A 21057-nucleotide genomic window follows, 5' to 3' on the forward strand; every position below is an offset into this window, starting at 1 on the left:
TCAAGACCACCTACGTGCTCCGTTACTGGAGACTCACTTGAGATCCAAGGACACAGACAAACTACAAGCTGAAGGGGCGGGGACAGGTTCCCTACACAAGTGAACCTGAGAAACAAAGAAAGAAATGGATTCTCTTTTGGACCCCAGAGAGAGTCAGTAGAAAATAGCACTATCTAGCCACCGTGAATTCTTTTTGTTTGGTTTCAGCAGTGCTCAGGCATAGATTTCGTGGTGCAGCAACTTCCTTCTCATTTCCTCTCACCTCAACAAATGAATTGCTGTAATAATATGCGTCTGGGCTTTTAAAATCATTGCTTTTTATGATGTTCACGAATGTAAAGAAGTAATAACCACCTAAGGAGGGAAGTTTGGACCCTCAAATAAACACTTCACTCCACAACACACTCTTTGTTCCCAACTGCTCCTGTCCAGAAATAGGTGTTCCTTTATATTTGTCCCTCCACCTATCAGCAGTGATCACGCCAATGTCCCTCAAACATGGTGGTGTGCAAAGAACCAAGTACACTTTTCTTTCGACAACCGGACCAGACGAAGGATACTTGTGGTCTTCAGGGATCACTTACTCACTGAATGTGGCTAAATAAAGTCACCAAGTGAGCAGGAAGTATAAGAGGACAGAGGACAGAGATACAGGTTCAAGTCCTTTCACCTCCATTTACTGGTTTTGTAAGCACACGCGGCTGACTCTACCTGAAAGTGTATCGGTGAACACAGTGCTCTCCTTATGGCTTAGCTACCTTGCAAGATTTCTGGAAGCATAATGTAGGAAAGAGACATAGGCTATGTTGTTAACTGTTCTGTACAGAAGGATAGATGGGCAGACAAAAAGATGATGGATTCATAGATAGATAGGTACACAGATGACAGATGAAAGATAGATAGATAGGTACATAGATTAATAGATGATAGACATCATAGATAGATGATAGGAAGATAGATAGGTACATAGATAAATACATACATACATACATACATACATACATAGACAGACAGACCATTAGATAGATAGATACAGATACATATCGATTGACACAAAGCTACTGTTCATAACCAGGAGTTGAATGGTGAATAACATAGCTAAACTACAAACAAGAAGGAAGAATGAAATCCAGTTTAAAAAGTGCAGTAAGCAGCCTTAAGAAGAAAACAAATACTACCATTTGCAATGACCTGGATGGAGCTAGACGGTAGTATGTTCAGACAAATAGTCCAGGAGTAGAAAGACAAGTACCAAGTGTTTTCACTCATGTGTGGAGTATAACAACAAAGAAAAACTGAAGGAAAAAAACAGCAGCAGACTCACAGAACCCGAGAGAGAGATGACTAAAAGTTACCAAAGGGAAAAGGACTGGGCAGGGTGGGTCTGAAGGGAGGGATAAGTGTGAGGAGAAAGAATGGGGGCATTAGTTTTAGCATGTATAATGCTTGGGGTCGAGGGGGCATGAGGAGTGCTGTTCAACGCAGGGAAGGCTAGTAGAGATCATATAACATCTTACTACTCACTGATGGAGAGCGACTGTAACGGGGTCTGTTGGGAGGGACATGGTGAAGGGGTCTACAGCATCCAACTACGCAGATCGAGTGCGACTGAAGAGGTTTTTCAGGGGTACTTGGTGAAGGGGGGTGCATAGTAAACATAATGTTCTTCAAGTGATTTTAGCTTAATGATAAAAAAAATTCTTTAAGTGCAATAAGTGCACAGCTCTAAATCATCAGAATAAAAGGTCAGGCACTGAGTGCAGCAAACAAAAGACACAGGGTTAAAAGAAGGGATGAAATCTCAAGACACCTACGTGCTTACTTACAGGAGACTCACTTGAGATCCAAGGACACAGACAAACTACAAGCCGAAGGTGTGTGGACAAGTACACTGCACGAGTGAAACTGAAAAACAAACAATCAAACAAATGGATTCTGTTTGAGTCCCCTGAGACTGTCAGAAGAAAATAGCCCTATCTGGCAACCGTGAATTCTTTTTGTTTGGTTTCAGCCGTTCCCAGCCATTGATTTAGTGGTGCAGCAACATACTTCTCATTTTCTCTCACCTCAACAACTGAGTTGCTGTAATAATAAGCATCTGGGCCTTTGAAATCAGTGGATTTTATGATGTTCACGAATGTGAAGATCTAATAACTACCTAAAGAGGGATGTTTGGACACTCAAATAAACTCGTCACCCCACAATACACTCTTAGCTCCCAACTGCTCATGTCTAGAAATTGGTGTTCCTTTTTATTTGACCCTCCGTCCTATCGGAGGTGATCACGCTGAGGTCCTTCAAACATGGTGGTGAGCAAAGCAGCAAGTTTACTTTTCTCGTGACAACAGGCCCAGAGGAATGATACTTGTGGTCTTCAGGGAGCACTTAGTCAAAGAATGTGGCTAAATACAGATAGCAAGTTAGAAGGAGATGAAAGAGGACAGAGGATAGAGACACGGGATCAAGTCCCGGCACAACCATTTCCTGGTTTTTTAGGTACACGCGGCCGACTCGAACTGCAAGTGTCTCGGTAAACCCAGTGCTCTATCTACAGCCTAGATACTTTGCAGGACTTTTGGAAGCATAGTGTAGGAAAGTGATATAGGGTAATTGGTTAACTGTTCTGTACACAAGGACAGATGGGCAGACAAAAAGATGATTGATTGAGTGATTGATAAATAGATAGACAGACAGATAGATAGATATAGGTACATATCGATTAACACAAAGCTACTGCTCATAACAAGGAGAGCAATGGTGAAAGCACATAGCAAAACTACAAACAAAAAAGAAGAATGAAATCCAGTTTAAAAAGTGCAGTAAGCAGCCATAAGAAGAAAACAAATCCTATCATTTGCAATAACGTGGATGGAGCTAGAGGGTATTATGCTCAGTCAAATAGGCCAGGCGGAGAAATACATGTACCAAATGATTTCACTCATGTGTGGAGTATGATAACAAAGAAAAACTGAAGGAAAAGACAGCAGCAGACTCACAGAACCCGAGAGTGGACTAACAGTTACCAAAGAGAAAGGGACTGGGTAGGGTTTGTGGGAAGGGAGTAATAAGTGCGGGGGAAAAGAATGGGGGCATTAGGATTAGCATGTATAATGTGTAGGGTGGGGTGTCGTGGGCAGGGCTGTACAACACAGAGAAGACATGTAGTGATTCTACAGCATCTTAGTACATGCTGACGGAGAGCGGCTGTAAATGGGATTTGGGGTGACTTGGTGAAGAGGGTAGACAGAATAACATAATTTTCTGCATGTGATTGTATATTAATGAGAACAAAAAGAATTTCAAAGTGCAGAAAGAGCACAGCTCTCAAATATCAGAATAAAAGTACAGGCTTTGAGTGCTCCAATCAAAAGACACAGGGTTAGAAGAACTGATGAAAACTCAAGACCACCTACGTGCTCCGTTACTGGAGACTCACTTGAGATCCAAGGACACAGACAAACTACAAGCTGAAGGGGCGGGGACAGGTTCCCTACACAAGTGAACCTGAGAAACAAAGAAAGAAATGGATTCTCTTTTGGACCCCAGAGAGAGTCAGTAGAAAATAGCATTATCTAGTCACCGTGAATTCTTTTTGTTTGGTTTCAGCAGTGCTCAGGCAGAGATTTCGTGGTGCAGCAACTTCCTTCTCATTTCCTCTCACCTCAACAAATGAATTGCTGTAATAATATGCGTCTGGGCTTTTAAAATCATTGCTTTTTATGATGTTCACGAATGTAAAGAAGTAATAACCACCTAAGGAGGGAAGTTTGGACCCTCAAATAAACACTTCACTCCACAACACACTCTTTGTTCCCAACTGCTCCTGTCCAGAAATAGGTGTTCCTTTATATTTGTCCCTCCACCTATCAGCAGTGATCACGCCAATGTCCCTCAAACATGGTGGTGTGCAAAGAACCAAGTACACTTTTCTTTCGACAACCGGACCAGACGAAGGATACTTGTGGTCTTCAGGGATCACTTACTCACTGAATGTGGCTAAATAAAGTCACCAAGTGAGCAGGAAGTATAAGAGGACAGAGGACAGAGATACAGGTTCAAGTCCTTTCACCTCCATTTACTGGTTTTGTAAGCACACGCGGCTGACTCTACCTGAAAGTGTATCGGTGAACACAGTGCTCTCCTTATGGCTTAGCTACCTTGCAAGATTTCTGGAAGCATAATGTAGGAAAGAGACATAGGCTATGTTGTTAACTGTTCTGTACAGAAGGATAGATGGGCAGACAAAAAGATGATGGATTCATAGATAGATAGGTACACAGATGACAGATGAAAGATAGATAGATAGGTACATAGATTAATAGATGATAGACATCATAGATAGATGATAGGAAGATAGATAGATACATAGATAAATACATACATACATACATACATACATACATAGACAGACAGACCATTAGATAGATAGATACAGATACATATCGATTGACACAAAGCTACTGTTCATAACCAGGAGTTGAATGGTGAATAACATAGCTAAACTACAAACAAGAAGGAAGAATGAAATCCAGTTTATAAAGTGCAGTAAGCAGCCTTAAGAAGAAAACAAATACTACCATTTGCAATGACCTGGATGGAGCTAGACGGTAGTATGTTCAGACAAATAGTCCAGGAGTAGAAAGACAAGTACCAAGTGTTTTCACTCATGTGTGGAGTATAACAACAAAGAAAAACTGAAGGAAAAAAACAGCAGCAGACTCACAGAACCCGAGAGAGAGATGACTAAAAGTTACCAAAGGGAAAAGGACTGGGCAGGGTGGGTCTGAAGGGAGGGATAAGTGTGAGGAGAAAGAATGGGGGCATTAGTTTTAGCATGTATAATGCTTGGGGTCGAGGGGGCATGAGGAGTGCTGTTCAACGCAGGGAAGGCTAGTAGAGATCATATAACATCTTACTACTCACTGATGGAGAGCGACTGTAACGGGGTCTGTTGGGAGGGACATGGTGAAGGGGTCTACAGCATCCAACTATGCAGATCGAGAGCGACTGAAGAGGTTTTTCAGGGGTACTTGGTGAAGGGGGGTGCATAGTAAACATAATGTTCTTCAAGTGATTTTAGCTTAATGATAAAAAAAATTCTTTAAGTGCAATAAGTGCACAGCTCTAAATCATCAGAATAAAAGGTCAGGCACTGAGTGCAGCAAACAAAAGACACAGGGTTAAAAGAAGGGATGAAATCTCAAGACACCTACGTGCTTACTTACAGGAGACTCACTTGAGATCCAAGGACACAGACAAACTACAAGCCGAAGGTGTGTGGACAAGTACACTGCACGAGTGAAACTGAAAAACAAACAATCAAACAAATGGATTCTGTTTGAGTCCCCTGAGACTGTCAGAAGAAAATAGCCCTATCTGGCAACCGTGAATTCTTTTTGTTTGGTTTCAGCCGTTCCCAGCCATTGATTTAGTGGTGCAGCAACATACTTCTCATTTTCTCTCACCTCAACAACTGAGTTGCTGTAATAATAAGCATCTGGGCCTTTGAAATCAGTGGATTTTATGATGTTCACGAATGTGAAGATCTAATAACTACCTAAAGAGGGATGTTTGGACACTCAAATAAACTCGTCACCCCACAATACACTCTTAGCTCCCAACTGCTCATGTCTAGAAATTGGTGTTCCTTTTTATTTGACCCTCCGTCCTATCGGAGGTGATCACGCTGAGGTCCTTCAAACATGGTGGTGAGCAAAGCAGGAAGTTTACTTTTCTCGTGACAACAGGCCCAGAGGAATGATACTTGTGGTCTTCAGGGAGCACTTAGTCAAAGAATGTGGCTAAATACAGATAGCAAGTTAGAAGGAGATGAAAGAGGACAGAGGATAGAGACACGGGATCAAGTCCCGGCACAACCATTTCCTGGTTTTTTAGGTACACGCGGCCGACTCGAACTGCAAGTGTCTCGGTAAACCCAGTGCTCTATCTACAGCCTAGATACTTTGCAGGACTTTTGGAAGCATAGTGTAGGAAAGTGATATAGGGTAATTGGTTAACTGTTCTGTACACAAGGACAGATGGGCAGACAAAAAGATGATTGATTGAGTGATTGATAAATAGATAGACAGACAGATAGATAGATATAGGTACATATCGATTAACACAAAGCTACTGCTCATAACAAGGAGAGCAATGGTGAAAGCACATAGCAAAACTACAAACAAAAAAGAAGAATGAAATCCAGTTTAAAAAGTGCAGTAAGCAGCCATAAGAAGAAAACAAATCCTATCATTTGCAATAACGTGGATGGAGCTAGAGGGTATTATGCTCAGTCAAATAGGCCAGGCGGAGAAATACATGTACCAAATGATTTCACTCATGTGTGGAGTATGATAACAAAGAAAAACTGAAGGAAAAGACAGCAGCAGACTCACAGAACCCGAGAGTGGACTAACAGTTACCAAAGAGAAAGGGACTGGGTAGGGTTTGTGGGAAGGGAGTAATAAGTGCGGGGGAAAAGAATGGGGGCATTAGGATTAGCATGTATAATGTGTAGGGTGGGGTGTCGTGGGCAGGGCTGTACAACACAGAGAAGACATGTAGTGATTCTACAGCATCTTAGTACATGCTGACGGAGAGCGGCTGTAAATGGGATTTGGGGTGACTTGGTGAAGAGGGTAGACAGAATAACATAATTTTCTGCATGTGATTGTATATTAATGAGAACAAAAAGAATTTCAAAGTGCAGAAAGAGCACAGCTCTCAAATATCAGAATAAAAGTACAGGCTTTGAGTGCTCCAATCAAAAGACACAGGGTTAGAAGAACTGATGAAAACTCAAGACCACCTACGTGCTCCGTTACTGGAGACTCACTTGAGATCCAAGGACACAGACAAACTACAAGCTGAAGGGGCGGGGACAGGTTCCCTACACAAGTGAACCTGAGAAACAAAGAAAGAAATGGATTCTCTTTTGGACCCCAGAGAGAGTCAGTAGAAAATAGCACTATCTAGTCACCGTGAATTCTTTTTGTTTGGTTTCAGCAGTGCTCAGGCAGAGATTTCGTGGTGCAGCAACTTCCTTCTCATTTCCTCTCACCTCAACAAATGAATTGCTGTAATAATATGCGTCTGGGCTTTTAAAATCATTGCTTTTTATGATGTTCACGAATGTAAAGAAGTAATAACCACCTAAGGAGGGAAGTTTGGACCCTCAAATAAACACTTCACTCCACAACACACTCTTTGTTCCCAACTGCTCCTGTCCAGAAATAGGTGTTCCTTTATATTTGTCCCTCCACCTATCAGCAGTGATCACGCCAATGTCCCTCAAACATGGTGGTGTGCAAAGAACCAAGTACACTTTTCTTTCGACAACCGGACCAGACGAAGGATACTTGTGGTCTTCAGGGATCACTTACTCACTGAATGTGGCTAAATAAAGTCACCAAGTGAGCAGGAAGTATAAGAGGACAGAGGACAGAGATACAGGTTCAAGTCCTTTCACCTCCATTTACTGGTTTTGTAAGCACACGCGGCTGACTCTACCTGAAAGTGTATCGGTGAACACAGTGCTCTCCTTATGGCTTAGCTACCTTGCAAGATTTCTGGAAGCATAATGTAGGAAAGAGACATAGGCTATGTTGTTAACTGTTCTGTACAGAAGGATAGATGGGCAGACAAAAAGATGATGGATTCATAGATAGATAGGTACACAGATGACAGATGAAAGATAGATAGATAGGTACATAGATTAATAGATGATAGACATCATAGATAGATGATAGGAAGATAGATAGATACATAGATAAATACATACATACATACATACATACATACATAGACAGACAGACCATTAGATAGATAGATACAGATACATATCGATTGACACAAAGCTACTGTTCATAACCAGGAGTTGAATGGTGAATAACATAGCTAAACTACAAACAAGAAGGAAGAATGAAATCCAGTTTATAAAGTGCAGTAAGCAGCCTTAAGAAGAAAACAAATACTACCATTTGCAATGACCTGGATGGAGCTAGACGGTAGTATGTTCAGACAAATAGTCCAGGAGTAGAAAGACAAGTACCAAGTGTTTTCACTCATGTGTGGAGTATAACAACAAAGAAAAACTGAAGGAAAAAAACAGCAGCAGACTCACAGAACCCGAGAGAGAGATGACTAAAAGTTACCAAAGGGAAAAGGACTGGGCAGGGTGGGTCTGAAGGGAGGGATAAGTGTGAGGAGAAAGAATGGGGGCATTAGTTTTAGCATGTATAATGCTTGGGGTCGAGGGGGCATGAGGAGTGCTGTTCAACGCAGGGAAGGCTAGTAGAGATCATATAACATCTTACTACTCACTGATGGAGAGCGACTGTAACGGGGTCTGTTGGGAGGGACATGGTGAAGGGGTCTACAGCATCCAACTATGCAGATCGAGAGCGACTGAAGAGGTTTTTCAGGGGTACTTGGTGAAGGGGGGTGCATAGTAAACATAATGTTCTTCAAGTGATTTTAGCTTAATGATAAAAAAAATTCTTTAAGTGCAATAAGTGCACAGCTCTAAATCATCAGAATAAAAGGTCAGGCACTGAGTGCAGCAAACAAAAGACACAGGGTTAAAAGAAGGGATGAAATCTCAAGACACCTACGTGCTTACTTACAGGAGACTCACTTGAGATCCAAGGACACAGACAAACTACAAGCCGAAGGTGTGTGGACAAGTACACTGCACGAGTGAAACTGAAAAACAAACAATCAAACAAATGGATTCTGTTTGAGTCCCCTGAGACTGTCAGAAGAAAATAGCCCTATCTGGCAACCGTGAATTCTTTTTGTTTGGTTTCAGCCGTTCCCAGCCATTGATTTAGTGGTGCAGCAACATACTTCTCATTTTCTCTCACCTCAACAACTGAGTTGCTGTAATAATAAGCATCTGGGCCTTTGAAATCAGTGGATTTTATGATGTTCACGAATGTGAAGATCTAATAACTACCTAAAGAGGGATGTTTGGACACTCAAATAAACTCGTCACCCCATAATACACTCTTAGCTCCCAACTGCTCATGTCTAGAAATTGGTGTTCCTTTTTATTTGACCCTCCGTCCTATCGGAGGTGATCACGCTGAGGTCCTTCAAACATGGTGGTGAGCAAAGCAGGAAGTTTACTTTTCTCGTGACAACAGGCCCAGAGGAATGATACTTGTGGTCTTCAGGGAGCACTTAGTCAAAGAATGTGGCTAAATACAGATAGCAAGTTAGAAGGAGATGAAAGAGGACAGAGGATAGAGACACGGGATCAAGTCCCGGCACAACCATTTCCTGGTTTTTTAGGTACACGCGGCCGACTCGAACTGCAAGTGTCTCGGTAAACCCAGTGCTCTATCTACAGCCTAGATACTTTGCAGGACTTTTGGAAGCATAGTGTAGGAAAGTGATATAGGGTAATTGGTTAACTGTTCTGTACACAAGGACAGATGGGCAGACAAAAAGATGATTGATTGAGTGATTGATAAATAGATAGACAGACAGATAGATAGATATAGGTACATATCGATTAACACAAAGCTACTGCTCATAACAAGGAGAGCAATGGTGAAAGCACATAGCAAAACTACAAACAAAAAAGAAGAATGAAATCCAGTTTAAAAAGTGCAGTAAGCAGCCATAAGAAGAAAACAAATCCTATCATTTGCAATAACGTGGATGGAGCTAGAGGGTATTATGCTCAGTCAAATAGGCCAGGCGGAGAAATACATGTACCAAATGATTTCACTCATGTGTGGAGTATGATAACAAAGAAAAACTGAAGGAAAAGACAGCAGCAGACTCACAGAACCCGAGAGTGGACTAACAGTTACCAAAGAGAAAGGGACTGGGTAGGGTTTGTGGGAAGGGAGTAATAAGTGCGGGGGAAAAGAATGGGGGCATTAGGATTAGCATGTATAATGTGTAGGGTGGGGTGTCGTGGGCAGGGCTGTACAACACAGAGAAGACATGTAGTGATTCTACAGCATCTTAGTACATGCTGACGGAGAGCGGCTGTAAATGGGATTTGGGGTGACTTGGTGAAGAGGGTAGACAGAATAACATAATTTTCTGCATGTGATTGTATATTAATGAGAACAAAAAGAATTTCAAAGTGCAGAAAGAGCACAGCTCTCAAATATCAGAATAAAAGTACAGGCTTTGAGTGCTCCAATCAAAAGACACAGGGTTAGAAGAACTGATGAAAACTCAAGACCACCTACGTGCTCCGTTACTGGAGACTCACTTGAGATCCAAGGACACAGACAAACTACAAGCTGAAGGGGCGGGGACAGGTTCCCTACACAAGTGAACCTGAGAAACAAAGAAAGAAATGGATTCTCTTTTGGACCCCAGAGAGAGTCAGTAGAAAATAGCACTATCTAGCCACCGTGAATTCTTTTTGTTTGGTTTCAGCAGTGCTCAGGCATAGATTTCGTGGTGCAGCAACTTCCTTCTCATTTCCTCTCACCTCAACAAATGAATTGCTGTAATAATATGCGTCTGGGCTTTTAAAATCATTGCTTTTTATGATGTTCACGAATGTAAAGAAGTAATAACCACCTAAGGAGGGAAGTTTGGACCCTCAAATAAACACTTCACTCCACAACACACTCTTTGTTCCCAACTGCTCCTGTCCAGAAATAGGTGTTCCTTTATATTTGTCCCTCCACCTATCAGCAGTGATCACGCCAATGTCCCTCAAACATGGTGGTGTGCAAAGAACCAAGTACACTTTTCTTTCGACAACCGGACCAGACGAAGGATACTTGTGGTCTTCAGGGATCACTTACTCACTGAATGTGGCTAAATAAAGTCACCAAGTGAGCAGGAAGTATAAGAGGACAGAGGACAGAGATACAGGTTCAAGTCCTTTCACCTCCATTTACTGGTTTTGTAAGCACACGCAGCTGACTCTACCTGAAAGTGTATCGGTGAACACAGTGCTCTCCTTATGGCTTAGCTACCTTGCAAGATTTCTGGAAGCATAATGTAGGAAAGAGACATAGGCTATGTTGTTAACTGTTCTGTACAGAAGGATAGATGGGCAGACAAAAAGATGATGGATTCATAGATAGATAGGTACACAGATGACAGATGAAAGATAGATAGATAGGTACATAGATTAATAGATGATAGACATCATAGATAGATGATAGGAAGATAGATAGATACATAGATAAATACATACATACATACATACATACATACATAGACAGACAGACCATTAGATAGATAGATACAGATACATATCGATTGACACAAAGCTACTGTTCATAACCAGGAGTTGAATGGTGAATAACATAGCTAAACTACAAACAAAAAGGAAGAATGAAATCCAGTTTAAAAAGTGCAGTAAGCAGCCTTAAGAAGAAAACAAATACTACCATTTGCAATGACCTGGATGGAGCTAGACGGTAGTATGTTCAGACAAATAGTCCAGGAGTAGAAAGACAAGTACCAAGTGTTTTCACTCATGTGTGGAGTATAACAACAAAGAAAAACTGAAGGAAAAAAACAGCAGCAGACTCACAGAACCCGAGAGAGAGTTGACTAAAAGTTACCAAAGGGAAAAGGACTGGGCAGGGTGGGTCTGAAGGGAGGGATAAGTGTGAGGAGAAAGAATGGGGGCATTAGTTTTAGCATGTATAATGCTTGGGGTCGAGGGGACATGAGGAGTGCTGTTCAACGCAGGGAAGGCTAGTAGAGATCATATAACATCTTACTACTCACTGATGGAGAGCGACTGTAACGGGGTCTGTTGGGAGGGACATGGTGAAGGGGTCTACAGCATCCAACTACGCAGATCGAGTGCGACTGAAGAGGTTTTTCAGGGGTACTTGGTGAAGGGGGGTGCATAGTAAACATTATGTTCTTCAAGTGATTTTAGCTTAATGATAAAAAAAATTCTTTAAGTGCAATAAGTGCACAGCTCTAAATCATCAGAATAAAAGGTCAGGCACTGAGTGCAGCAAACAAAAGACACAGGGTTAAAAGAAGGGATGAAATCTCAAGACACCTACGTGCTTACTTACAGGAGACTCACTTGAGATCCAAGGACACAGACAAACTACAAGCCGAAGGTGTGTGGACAAGTACACTGCACGAGTGAAACTGAAAAACAAACAATCAAACAAATGGATTCTGTTTGAGTCCCCTGAGACTGTCAGAAGAAAATAGCCCTATCTGGCAACCGTAAATTCTTTTTGTTTGGTTTCAGCCGTTCCCAGCCATTGATTTAGTGGTGCAGCAACATACTTCTCATTTTCTCTCACCTCAACAACTGAGTTGCTGTAATAATAAGCATCTGGGCCTTTGAAATCAGTGGATTTTATGATGTTCACGAATGTGAAGATCTAATAACTACCTAAAGAGGGATGTTTGGACACTCAAATAAACTCGTCACCCCACAATACACTCTTAGCTCCCAACTGCTCATGTCTAGAAATTGGTGTTCCTTTTTATTTGACCCTCCGTCCTATCGGAGGTGATCACGCTGAGGTCCTTCAAACATGGTGGTGAGCAAAGCAGCAAGTTTACTTTTCTCGTGACAACAGGCCCAGAGGAATGATACTTGTGGTCTTCAGGGAGCACTTAGTCAAAGAATGTGGCTAAATACAGATAGCAAGTTAGAAGGAGATGAAAGAGGACAGAGGATAGAGACACGGGATCAAGTCCCGGCACAACCATTTCCTGGTTTTTTAGGTACACGCGGCCGACTCGAACTGCAAGTGTCTCGGTAAACCCAGTGCTCTATCTACAGCCTAGATACTTTGCAGGACTTTTGGAAGCATAGTGTAGGAAAGTGATATAGGGTAATTGGTTAACTGTTCTGTACACAAGGACAGATGGGCAGACAAAAAGATGATTGATTGAGTGATTGATAAATAGATAGACAGACAGATAGATAGATATAGGTACATATCGATTAACACAAAGCTACTGCTCATAACAAGGAGAGCAATGGTGAAAGCACATAGCAAAACTACAAACAAAAAAGAAGAATGAAATCCAGTTTAAAAAGTGCAGTAAGCAGCCATAAGAAGAAAACAAATCCTATCATTTGCAATAACGTGGATGGAGCTAGAGGGTATTATGCTCAGTCAAATAGGCCAGGCGGAGAAATACATGTACCAAATGATTTCACTCATGTGTGGAGTATGATAACAAAGAAAAACTGAAGGAAAAGACAGCAGCAGACTCACAGAACCCGAGAGTGGACTAACAGTTACCAAAGAGAAAGGGACTGTTTAGGGTTTGTGGGAAGGGAGTAATAAGTGCGGGGAAAAAGAATGGGGGCATTAGGATTAGCATGTATAATGTGTAGGGTGGGGTGTCGTGGGCAGGGCTGTACAACACAGAGAAGACATGTAGTGATTCTACAGCATCTTAGTACATGCTGACGGAGAGCGGCTGTAAATGGGATTTGGGGTGACTTGGTGAAGAGGGTAGACAGAATAACATAATTTTCTGCATGTGATTGTATATTAATGAGAACAAAAAGAATTTCAAAGTGCAGAAAGAGCACAGCTCTCAAATATCAGAATAAAAGTACAGGCTTTGAGTGCTCCAATCAAAAGACACAGGGTTAGAAGAACTGATGAAAACTCAAGACCACCTACGTGCTCCGTTACTGGAGACTCACTTGAGATCCAAGGACACAGACAAACTACAAGCTGAAGGGGCGGGGACAGGTTCCCTACACAAGTGAACCTGAGAAACAAAGAAAGAAATGGATTCTCTTTTGGACCCCAGAGAGAGTCAGTAGAAAATAGCACTATCTAGCCACCGTGAATTCTTTTTGTTTGGTTTCAGCAGTGCTCAGGCATAGATTTCGTGGTGCAGCAACTTCCTTCTCATTTCCTCTCACCTCAACAAATGAATTGCTGTAATAATATGCATCTGGGCTTTTAAAATCATTGCTTTTTATGATGTTCACGAATGTAAAGAAGTAATAACCACCTAAGGAGGGAAGTTTGGACCCTCAAATAAACACTTCACTCCAGAACACACTCTTTGTTCCCAACTGCTCCTGTCCAGAAATAGGTGTTCCTTTATATTTGTCCCTCCACCTATCAGCAGTGATCACGCCAATGTCCCTCAAACATGGTGGTGTGCAAAGAACCAAGTACACTTTTCTTTCGACAACCGGACCAGACGAAGGATACTTGTGGTCTTCAGGGATCACTTACTCACTGAATGTGGCTAAACAAAGTCACCAAGTGAGCAGGAAGTATAAGAGGACAGAGGACAGAGATACAGGTTCAAGTCCTTTCACCTCCATTTACTGGTTTTGTAAGCACACGCGGCTGACTCTACCTGAAAGTGTATCGGTGAACACAGTGCTCTCCTTATGGCTTAGCTACCTTGCAAGATTTCTGGAAGCATAATGTAGGAAAGAGACATAGGCTATGTTGTTAACTGTTCTGTACAGAAGGATAGATGGGCAGACAAAAAGATGATGGATTCATAGATAGATAGGTACACAGATGACAGATGAAAGATAGATAGATAGGTACATAGATTAATAGATGATAGACATCATAGATAGATGATAGGAAGATAGATAGATACATAGATAAATACATACATACATACATACATACATACATAGACAGACAGACCATTAGATAGATAGATACAGATACATATCGATTGACACAAAGCTACTGTTCATAACCAGGAGTTGAATGGTGAATAACATAGCTAAACTACAAACAAAAAGGAAGAATGAAATCCAGTTTAAAAAGTGCAGTAAGCAGCCTTAAGAAGAAAACAAATACTACCATTTGCAATGACCTGGATGGAGCTAGACGGTAGTATGTTCAGACAAATAGTCCAGGAGTAGAAAGACAAGTACCAAGTGTTTTCACTCATGTGTGGAGTATAACAACAAAGAAAAACTGAAGGAAAAAAACAGCAGCAGACTCACAGAACCCGAGAGAGAGTTGACTAAAAGTTACCAAAGGGAAAAGGACTGGGCAGGGTGGGTCTGAAGGGAGGGATAAGTGTGAGGAGAAAGAATGGGGGCATTAGTTTTAGCATGTATAATGCTTGGGGTCGAGGGGGCATGAGGAGTGCTGTTCAACGCAGGGAAGGCTAGTAGAGATCATATAACATCTTACTACTCACTGATGGAGAGCGACTGTAACGGGGTCTGTTGGGAGGGACATGGTGAAGGGGTCTACAGCATCCAACTATGCAGATCGAGAGCGACTGAAGAGGTGTTTCAGGGGTACTTGGTGAAGGGGGGTGCATAGTAAACATAATGTTCTTCAAGTGATTTTAGCTTAATGATAAAAAAAATTCTTTAAGTGCAATAAGTGCACAGCTCTAAATCATCAGAATAAAAGGTCAGGCACTGAGTGCAGCAAACAAAAGACACAGGGTTAAAAGAAGGGATGAAATCTCAAGACACCTACGTGCTTACTTACAGGAGACTCACTTGAGATCCAAGGACACAGACAAACTACAAGCCGAAGGTGTGTGGACAAGTACACTGCACGAGTGAAACTGAAAAACAAACAATCAAACAAATGGATTCTGTTTGAGTCCCCTGAGACTGTCAGAAGAAAATAGCCCTATCTGGCAACCGTGAATTCTTTTTGTTTGGTTTCAGCCGTTCCCAGCCATTGATTTAGTGGTGCAGCAACATACTTCTCATTTTCTCTCACCTCAGCAACTGAGTTGCTGTAATAATAAGCATCTGGGCCTTTGAAATCAGTGGATTTTATGATGTTCACGAATGTGAAGATCTAATAACTACCTAAAGAGGGATGTTTGGACACTCAAATAAACTCGTCACCCCACAATACACTCTTAGCTCCCAACTGCTCATGTCTAGAAATTGGTGTTCCTTTTTATTTGACCCTCCGTCCTATCGGAGGTGATCACGCTGAGGTCCTTCAAACATGGTGGTGAGCAAAGCAGCAAGTTTACTTTTCTCGTGACAACAGGCCCAGAGGAATGATACTTGTGGTCTTCAGGGAGCACTTAGTCAAAGAATGTGGCTAAATACAGATAGCAAGTTAGAAGGAGATGAAAGAGGACAGAGGATAGAGACACGGGATCAAGTCCCGGCACAACCATTTCCTGGTTTTTTAGGTACACGCGGCCGACTCGAACTGCAAGTGTCTCGGTAAACCCAGTGCTCTATCTACAGCCTAGATACTTTGCAGGACTTTTGGAAGCATAGTGTAGGAAAGTGATATAGGGTAATTGGTTAACTGTTCTGTACACAAGGACAGATGGGCAGACAAAAAGATGATTGATTGAGTGATTGATAAATAGATAGACAGACAGATAGATAGATATAGGTACATATCGATTAACACAAAGCTACTGCTCATAACAAGGAGAGCAATGGTGAAAGCACATAGCAAAACTACAAACCAAAAAGAAGAATGAAATCCAGTTTAAAAAGTGCAGTAAGCAGCCATAAGAAGAAAACAAATCCTATCATTTGCAATAACGTGGATGGAGCTAGAGGGTATTATGCTCAGTCAAATAGGCCAGGCGGAGAAATACATGTACCAAATGATTTCACTCATGTGTGGAGTATGATAACAAAGAAAAACTGAAGGAAAAGACAGCAGCAGACTCACAGAACCCGAGAGTGGACTAACAGTTACCAAAGAGAAAGGGACTGGGTAGGGTTTGTGGGAAGGGAGTAATAAGTGCGGGGAAAAAGAATGGGGGCATTAGGATTAGCATGTATAATGTGTAGGGTGGGGTGTCGTGGGCAGGGCTGTACAACACAGAGAAGACATGTAGTGATTCTACAGCATCTTAGTACATGCTGACGGAGAGCGGCTGTAAATGGGATTTGGGGTGACTTGGTGAAGAGGGTAGACAGAATAACATAATTTTCTGCATGTGATTGTATATTAATGAGAACAAAAAGAATTTCAAAGTGCAGAAAGAGCACAGCTCTCAAATATCAGAATAAAAGTACAGGCTTTGAGTGCTCCAATCAAAAGACACAGGGTTAGAAGAACTGATGAAAACTCAAGACCACCTACGTGCTCCGTTACTGGAGACTCACTTGAGATCCAAGGACACAGACAAACTACAAGCTGAAGGGGCGGGGACAGGTTCCCTACACAAGTGAACCTGAGAAACAAAGAAAGAAATGGATTCTCTTTTGGACCCCAGAGAGAGTCAGTAGAAAATAGCACTATCTAGCCACCGTGAATTCTTTTTGTTTGGTTTCAGCAGTGCTCAGGCATAGATTTCGTGGTGCAGCAACTTCCTTCTCATTTCCTCTCACCTCAACAAATGAATTGCTGTAATAATATGCGTCTGGGCTTTTAAAATCATTGCTTTTTATGATGTTCACGAATGTAAAGAAGTAATAACCACCTAAGGAGGGAAGTTTGGACCCTCAAATAAACACTTCACTCCACAACACACTCTTTGTTCCCAACTGCTCCTGTCCAGAAATAGGTGTTCCTTTATATTTGTCCCTCCACCTATCAGCAGTGATCACGCCAATGTCCCTCAAACATGGTGGTGTGCAAAGAACCAAGTACACTTTTCTTTTGACAACCGGACCAGACGAAGGATACTTGTGGTCTTCAGGGATCACTTACTCACTGAATGTGGCTAAATAAAGTCACCAAGTGAGCAGGAAGTATAAGAGGACAGAGGACAGAGATACAGGTTCAAGTCCTTTCACCTCCATTTACTGGTTTTGTAAGCACACGCGGCTGACTCTACCTGAAAGTGTATCGGTGAACACAGTGCTCTCCTTATGGCTTAGCTACCTTGCAAGATTTCTGGAAGCATAATGTAGGAAAGAGACATAGGCTATGTTGTTAACTGTTCTGTACAGAAGGATAGATGGGCAGACAAAAAGATGATGGATTCATAGATAGATAGGTACACAGATGACAGATGAAAGATAGATAGATAGGTACATAGATTAATAGATGATAGACATCATAGATAGATGATAGGAAGATAGATAGATACATAGATAAATACATACATACATACATACATACATACATAGACAGACAGACCATTAGATAGATAGATACAGATACATATCGATTGACACAAAGCTACTGTTCATAACCAGGAGTTGAATGGTGAATAACATAGCTAAACTACAAACAAGAAGGAAGAATGAAATCCAGTTTAAAAAGTGCAGTAAGCAGCCTTAAGAAGAAAACAAATACTACCATTTGCAATGACCTGGATGGAGCTAGACGGTAGTATGTTCAGACAAATAGTCCAGGAGTAGAAAGACAAGTACCAAGTGTTTTCACTCATGTGTGGAGTATAACAACAAAGAAAAACTGAAGGAAAAAAACAGCAGCAGACTCACAGAACCCGAGAGAGAGTTGACTAAAAGTTACCAAAGGGAAAAGGACTGGGCAGGGTGGGTCTGAAGGGAGGGATAAGTGTGAGGAGAAAGAATGGGGGCATTAGTTTTAGCATGTATAATGCTTGGGGTCGAGGGGCATGAGGAGTGCTGTTCAACGCAGGGAAGGCTAGTAGAGATCATATAACATCTTACTACTCACTGATGGAGAGCGACTGTAACGGGGTCTGTTGGGAGGGACATGGTGAAGGGGTCTACAGCATCCAACTACGCAGATCGAGAGCGACTGAAGAGGTTTTTCAGGGGTACTTGGTGAAGGGGGGTGCATAGTAAACATAATGTTCTTCAAGTGATTTTAGCTTAATGATAAAAAAAATTCTTTAAGTGCAATAAGTGCACAGCTCTAAATCATCAGAATAAAAGGTCAGGCACTGAGTGCAGCAAACAAAAGACACAGGGTTAAAAGAAGGGATGAAATCTCAAGACACCTACGTGCTTACTTACAGGAGACTCACTTGAGATCCAAGGACACAGACAAACTACAAGGCGAAGGTGTGTGGACAAGTACACTGCACGAGTGAAACTGAAAAACAAACAATCAAACAAATGGATTCTGTTTGAGTCCCCTGAGACTGTCAGAAGAAAATAGCCCTATCTGGCAACCGTGAATTCTTTTTGTTTGGTTTCAGCCGTTCCCAGCCATTGATTTAGTGGTGCAGCAACATACTTCTCATTTTCTCTCACCTCAACAACTGAGTTGCTGTAATAATAAGCATCTGGGCCTTTGAAATCAGTGGATTTTATGATGTTCACGAATGTGAAGATCTAATAACTACCTAAAGAGGGATGTTTGGACACTCAAATAAACTCGTCACCCCACAATACACTCTTAGCTCCCAACTGCTCATGTCTAGAAATTGGTGTTCCTTTTTATTTGACCCTCCGTCCTATCGGAGGTGATCACGCTGAGGTCCTTCAAACATGGTGGTGAGCAAAGCAGCAAGTTTACTTTTCTCGTGACAACAGGCCCAGAGGAATGATACTTGTGGTCTTCAGGGAGCACTTAGTCAAAGAATGTGGCTAAATACAGATAGCAAGTTAGAAGGAGATGAAAGAGGACAGAGGATAGAGACACGGGATCAAGTCCCGGCACAACCATTTCCTGGTTTTTTAGGTACACGCGGCCGACTCGAACTGCAAGTGTCTCGGTAAACCCAGTGCTCTATCTACAGCCTAGATACTTTGCAGGACTTTTGGAAGCATAGTGTAGGAAAGTGATATAGGGTAATTGGTTAACTGTTCTGTACACAAGGACAGATGGGCAGACAAAAAGATGATTGATTGAGTGATTGATAAATAGATAGACAGACAGATAGATAGATATAGGTACATATCGATTAACACAAAGCTACTGCTCATAACAAGGAGAGCAATGGTGAAAGCACATAGCAAAACTACAAACAAAAAAGAAGAATGAAATCCAGTTTAAAAAGTGCAGTAAGCAGCCATAAGAAGAAAACAAATCCTATCATTTGCAATAACGTGGATGGAGCTAGAGGGTATTATGCTCAGTCAAATAGGCCAGGCGGAGAAATACATCTACCAAATGATTTCACTCATGTGTGGAGTATGATAACAAAGAAAAACTGAAGGAAAAGACAGCAGCAGACTCACAGAACCCGAGAGTGGACTAACAGTTACCAAAGAGAAAGGGACTGGGTAGGGTTTGTGGGAAGGGAGTAATAAGTGCGGGGAAAAAGAATGGGGGCATTAGGATTAGCATGTATAATGTGTAGGGTGGGGTGTCGTGGGCAGGGCTGTACAACACAGAGAAGACATGTAGTGATTCTACAGCATCTTAGTACATGCTGACGGAGAGCGGCTGTAAATGGGATTTGGGGTGACTTGGTGAAGAGGGTAGACAGAATAACATAATTTTCTGCATGTGATTGTATATTAATGAGAACAAAAAGAATTTCAAAGTGCAGAAAGAGCACAGCTCTCAAATATCAGAATAAAAGTACAGGCTTTGAGTGCTCCAATCAAAAGACACAGGGTTAGAAGAACTGATGAAAACTCAAGACCACCTACGTGCTCCGTTACTGGAGACTCACTTGAGATCCAAGGACACAGACAAACTACAAGCTGAAGGGGCGGGGACAGGTTCCCTACACAAGTGAACCTGAGAAACAAAGAAAGAAATGGATTCTCTTTTGGACCCCAGAGAGAGTCAGTAGAAAATAGCACTATCTAGCCACCGTGAATTCTTTTTGTTTGGTTTCAGCAGTGCTCAGGCATAGATTTCGTGGTGCAGCAACTTCCTTCTCATTTCCTCTCACCTCAACAAATGAATTGCTGTAATAATATGCGTCTGGGCTTTTAAAATCATTGCTTTTTATGATGTTCACGAATGTAAAGAAGTAATAACCACCTAAGGAGGGAAGTTTGGACCCTCAAATAAACACTTCACTCCACAACACACTCTTTGTTCCCAACTGCTCCTGTCCAGAAATAGGTGTTCCTTTATATTTGTCCCTCCACCTATCAGCAGTGATCACGCCAATGTCCCTCAAACATGGTGGTGTGCAAAGAACCAAGTACACTTTTCTTTCGACAACCGGACCAGACGAAGGATACTTGTGGTCTTCAGGGATCACTTACTCACTGAATGTGGCTAAATAAAGTCACCAAGTGAGCAGGAAGTATAAGAGGACAGAGGACAGAGATACAGGTTCAAGTCC

Source organism: Manis pentadactyla, chromosome 13 (assembly GCF_030020395.1).
Source record: "Manis pentadactyla isolate mManPen7 chromosome 13, mManPen7.hap1, whole genome shotgun sequence".
Classification (NCBI taxonomy): domain Eukaryota; kingdom Metazoa; phylum Chordata; class Mammalia; order Pholidota; family Manidae; genus Manis; species Manis pentadactyla.